The sequence below is a fragment of the Paramisgurnus dabryanus genome, chromosome 13, assembly GCF_030506205.2.
Source record: "Paramisgurnus dabryanus chromosome 13, PD_genome_1.1, whole genome shotgun sequence".
NCBI lineage: Eukaryota > Metazoa > Chordata > Actinopteri > Cypriniformes > Cobitidae > Paramisgurnus > Paramisgurnus dabryanus.
Window position 1 is genome coordinate 27,083,587 of NC_133349.1, and position 6,142 is coordinate 27,089,728.

Sequence of the window (6,142 nt, forward strand, 5' to 3'; positions counted from 1 at the left end):
CCTCGTTCTCCTGCTTATTAGTAATCATTGGTTTTCTCCCGTCACCTGTTCCCCCTCGTTATCTTGTTTGTTTTTTCTATATAATGTCCTTATGTCCTTAGTTCTGTGCAGGTTCGTTTTGTTTTGTTCTCGTGTTCAAGTGGTTCTCTAGCCGAGTCATCTCGTCAAGTTTAGTATTATCTATCTGCTTACGGTGTTTCATGTCGTGTACCCCCTCGTGGGTTTTGTTATATTTTAGTAAATAAAGTGTTTTCTGTTTTCCCGGACTTCGTCTGCGATTGGGTTCATCTGTCCTCTGATCCTGACATCTATTGCCCCATTTATAATGTGTTTTTGTCTAAATATTTTGGGGTTCTTTCTTCCTTTTAAATAAAGTAACATAAAAAAATATTTCAAAACTTTTAGAGTACCACAATGAGTACGGCATTTTATATACTGTATATACAGTATTATATCTGAAGCATGTGGTACTGTACAGTAATTAACTGAAATCACTGCTGCCAGTTATTAACTGTGATTCCTAACCTACAGTATAAAACTGGCAACACTGTTGCCAGTAAGACATCATAATGGTACAGAGACAGTAAATTACTGGCAACACTGTTGCCAGTTATTCACTGTATTGTCATAGACACAGTACTATACTGGCAACACTGTTGCCAGTAAGTCACTGTTACAGATGCTGTACAGTAACTAGCTGGCAACAGTGTTGCCAGGAATTTACTTCTAAAAAGCCTGGTAAGGTTTAACAGTGTAAAGCCTCTTCCTAATTTTGACCAGTGAAAATTTCATAAACTGAAATGCTTTGATTTTCAGTGTTTACTGCAAAAGCTTTTCCCTTTTATGCACTTTCTGTTCCTAACTCAAAGTGGTTTGTAAACAAGACTGCATCACAACCTCTATGGTCAGATATGGCTACCACCAATCCTCTTTATTTGTATGAATATGCATTGTACAGGTGAGAACTTATCTTAGATACACTTGGAACGTTACAGTTATTGATGTTTATTATTCACTGTTGTGTTTTTTCTGCTTTGCTTATAATACTTTTTTTCTGTTCATGTTTGCGAGGACCAGTTACATTCTTAACCTGAATTAGCTGACTTAACTAAAAAATAGTGTGGAAACCCGTTGCACTAAATCATTTTAGTTTTTACACAAGTGTGAAACTAAACAGGTTAAGTTGTATTTACATAGAACCTAGAGGATGTAGCAGACAAATCAGGTTGACATAAGTAGTAGTCTTTACTAAAAAGCATTAGTTCACATGATACATTTTTTTGAGGATATGTTTTATAAAATAACTATTGAGATGAACAAAATTTTTTATTTAACTTAAAATTAAGTTTACTGAACTGAAAAAGTGTTATGTTGATTTAATTTGTAATATCAATTGCTCTGTCCAACTTCACTGTAAAAAATAAATTGTTGGCTCAATGAATTATTTTTTAGTAACTAGTTCCACAGAAAGTTTACGTTCACTCAATTTCTGACTCCAAAGTGTTACCTGGATTGATGTTTTTTAGTTGGCCCAAACTTGACTCAAATATAAAAAAGTATGTTAGCTCAACTAGCTTTATAGTTCATTCAACTAAAATGTTTTAATCAGTTGAATCTTTAAAAACTTACAGTAAAGACTCTGTCAATTAAAATTTAAGTATTTACTCAATGTTTTATGTGTTACTTCAATTAATATTTATTATTTGGAAATTTTTAATAAACTTTTAAAAATTATTTATCAAATAATTTATGCTGGAGTTGTTAACAAATAATTAACTTCAGTCACATAAAAACAAAAGCTTTATTCACTTATCATACAGACTGTATACATACAGAATTAAGTCTTCTCTAAATAGAAGGCATAAAACAGTCCAAAAAGCACTCCAACGTCAGTCAGAACATCTGTAGGGCCATTTAGGAGAATTCTCTTTCGCCATGCATCCCTCTGGTCTGCCTTTCTCCACATCATCACCGCTCTGGTTTGATAAACAGAGGAATATAAATACACACACACATACATAGATGTTTAATATAATAAAGCTTGACGGTGAAAGACTTTATACCCTAAAATTGCCAAATTTCCCTCAGACATCACACGTAATTGAATTAAACACTAGTGGGCGGTTTTCTCGGACAGGGCTTATCACTGACTAAAATACTGACATCTCTTAACATATGAGTGCTATTGTTTTGTCTCAAAATGCACGCCAGTATTGTATTTTATAAGGTTTGTTTGTAAAAATGTCTCAATTATAATTAAGACGGAGTAATAAACCCTGTCCGGTAATCTTAACTAAAATAGCTCCACTTAAACTCGGACACATAACATAGCACACCTCTATCTAACTTATATCTTTACAAAAACGTCGCGTATTTGCGTCTTTGCCAATTTAATATAGTCTAAAATTAACATTTATTTACAAACACTTAGCTGACGTGAACTTGAGGAAACGGCTGATGACTTGTGTCCTTGTGTAAAACAGTGAGTGATTCCTGCTGTTAGGTGAGGATTAATCTCAGATGAAATGACCTGTGATACAGATCCTTCCAAGTTAAGACATTTAAATTAAAAACTCACGCACATACTGTACATACACACACGCGCGCGAGCGGGTCGCGCGCACACGGGTACACACACGGGTATATTTGGAAGTTTTATTTAAGATTGTAATGATATTGGGACTATTTCTCCACCCGCTCCTTCAGCTCTGAAGTTCAAATTCGCATGCAGTCCGGTTATAACAAATGTAAAAGATATGAAACATCACTCAACAGCGATATCAATTAAGTGCAATCCTAAAATATGATTTAAAACATAACCCTTTCATTGTTAAGTATGAGAAATTAAAATGAATTAAATCACGTTTAAACGCCACAGAGATATCAGAGCCAGCAGTCGATTTCTGATGCGCTTGCCGAGGCGAGGCTGCGCTGGGCGGGGTGTGAGCGCTTAAGCGCCGGTGATTTTCTGGAGCTCATATGGAGCTTATCTCCGTCCGAAAGTGTCCGAGCACACTTTTAAATAGACGCTATCTTTATTAACTGACCGCATATTTAAACTTTAAGCACATACATTCACGCCTGAACAACTCTTACAATTACATTTTGTGACCAAATAACAGTAATATTTTGAGCATTTTGCTCTCAGGAAACAAAGCTGTCATAAGTCCACATATTGACCTGATTTGTCTTAATTAGTTCAGTCAACACTAGCCATTCTGAATGTTGACTGGATTTGAAAATAACCATTCATTTAATGTTTTAAACACAGATTTATCTAGACTTAAAATAATATGTCTTCTCAACTAGCTCAAACAAAAAAATTGGTTTAACTTATATATTTTTGCCCGTCCAACATTTCATTAATTGGATTTTTTACAGTGTTCTCTACTTAGTATATTGAGTTCAAACATTTACTATTTCTAATTTAATTATATTACTTATGGTGTTATAAATGGTAGGCTATTATAACACAAAATTCATGACTGGCTATAAGTCAATCATTGAATAAACTTGATTCTCCACAGAAACACACAAAACTCTGTTTTTGACATGCATTGTCCAAAGTGTTACCAAGTTTGTTTTACTTGAATGTTTTAGTTTAATTAATTTTGTATGCTTAAAAGTTTAATGAACTAAAATGTATAGGTTCAAAACAAAATATTAAGTGATGTGTACTTCATTGTTTAAGACACATATCTGGTTTAAGGGTGTACTGATGAACTAAACACCTCTCCCTTATACAATTGATGACTACTACGGCCTTATCTTATATTACTCACTGTTGTCAGTGTTTTTCTGCTTCACTTATAATATGTTTTTTCTTTTTCTGCTCAAGTTTGCATGGACCAGTTTTTGATAAACCAAACACCACTCCCTTATACGACTATGGTGACTACTACAGTAAAGATCTTGATCCATCTGTGTTATCCTGTGATTATGGAGTTCATGCGTCCAACATCCTGCCTGTGTTATACTCTCTGTTCTTCGTGATGGGTCTGCTGGGTAACCTGCTGGTGTTATGGGTGATGTTGATGGGTGTAAAGCTGAGAAGCATGACTGACATCTGTCTCCTGAACCTGGCTTTAGCTGATCTCCTGCTGGTCTCCTCTCTCCCGTTCCTGGCTCACTATGCCAGAGATCAGTGGGTCTTTGGAGGCCCCATGTGCACCATGGTTTTAGGCGTCTATCACATTGGATTCTACAGTGGGATTTTCTTTGTTGTACTGATGAGTATTGACAAATATTTAACTGTGGTTCATTCTGTGTTTGCTTTGAAAGACAATACAAAGACATATGGGATCTTAGCCAGTGTGGTCATCTGGATCATTGCCGTTGCAGCATCGTTTCCTGAGCTTATGTACCTGAAAACCAATGAACACAATAATAAAACATACTGTCAGTCTTATCCAACAGATGATCACAACTCTCACCATTATGCAAACACTGTTGGTATCATTAAGATGAATGTTTTAGGATTAATTATTCCACTGTGTGTAATTGGATTTTGTTACTCAATGATTCTTCACAGACTCTTAACAGTTCGCTTTTCCAGGAAACAGGCCGTGAGACTTGTCATTGTAGTGATGGTTGCCTTCTTCTGCTGTTGGGCTCCATATAATATTGCAGCTTTTGTGAAGGCATTGGAGCTAAATAAACTCATAGAGCCATCCTGTGATAAAAGCAAAGCAATCACGCTTAGTCTTCAGATCACAGAAGCTCTGGCTTACTCACACAGCTGCTTAAATCCCATTCTCTATGTGTTTGTAGAACAGAAATTTAGGCGGCACCTTTTCAGACTCATGAAAAGTTGCCTGACACAGGCTACATGATATGTTTATTCACAGACTCCCAGTGTGGATGAGAAACCTGCTGCATCAGTTTGATTAAATCCTAAAATACCATCAAAAAGGTGAAAAAGTGCAATTATCGTTCTAAAGTAACTCTGCACCCAGTCTGCTAGTTTTGTGGGAATTTGACTTGTAAATTTATTCAAAATATATTTCACATTTGATTGAATTGACAATAGTGAATGCTTATATTCGTCAGATCATCAGTAAAGATGACTGATAAATACAATAAATAGAAAAACTGTTATGAGTGTATACTGGAATGATCTGACTGACCTGTGGTATGATAAAACTTAATGAAGCTTCAATCAGAGTGCTAAGTAGATGTTACAAACATATAAAAGTTCAATTGATTAAAAGGTTTTTAGATCTAACTTTTAAGCAAAATAAATCTTTCTTTTTTTGTGTGTGTTTCTATTATGTTTTTGTCATTGCTTAAATTCTGTTTGCCTTTTGTGTTTTTAATCTCATTTAATCTAATCTTGTCGTCAAAGTTTTTTGCAGTAAAATGGCTATTGCAACATATGTCTCTGGTATTTTTGTCAACCTAACCCAATACAATACACTCCACTACACAAAAATATTATTTTATATTATATTATATTGATTTATTAAACAATTAAAATTAGAATTAATGTTAAAATTAACACCAATAAACATTAAAATGTTAGAATAAATGTTTTCTTGAAAATAAAGTAGATGCTTTTATTTTTTGAATGTTCATGTCAATACCCATTTATTTAAAAACATTGTCTCCGTTTAATTTTCACAGTAACTGGGATTAATGGATTATCCAAAGGTTTAAACAATTTTGCTTTAGGCTTTTTATAACATATTTTAAAAGGATGTTTTACCCAAAATATTAAAATCATCATTTTGTCACTCCCATGTTGTTACAAACCTGTATACATTGCTTTGCTCTGATAAACACGACTATGTTTTGAGGAATGTTTGTAACCAAACCGATCAGAGGACCCATTCATTTCCATAGTAGAAAAAAGGACATGAATGGGGCTCATGAACGGTTTGGTTATGAAAACATTCCTCAAAATATCTTCCTTCGTGTTCATTAGAAATTTATACAGGTTTCAACAAAAGAATGCGTAAATGATGAGAGAATTCGGGTGAACTATCTCTTTAAAAGGTATCACACAGCCATCTTGGGCTTGCTACTTTTTTCCGCGCTGCTGAGGATGGACCAATCACAGTCGTTTGTGTTTACAGCAAAATTATTCAAAAAAATATCGATAAAAAACATAGAAAAAAATTATATCATGTACTAGTCTTTATCG

The 6,142-nt window shown here is 34.3% G+C and overlaps 1 pseudogene; it reads left to right on the top strand.

Moving 5' to 3' along the window:
- Window positions 1-861: 861 nt before the first annotated feature.
- LOC135728154 (C-C chemokine receptor type 5-like) lies at window positions 862-5,254 on the top strand (annotated as a pseudogene).
- Window positions 5,255-6,142: the final 888 nt, after the last annotated feature.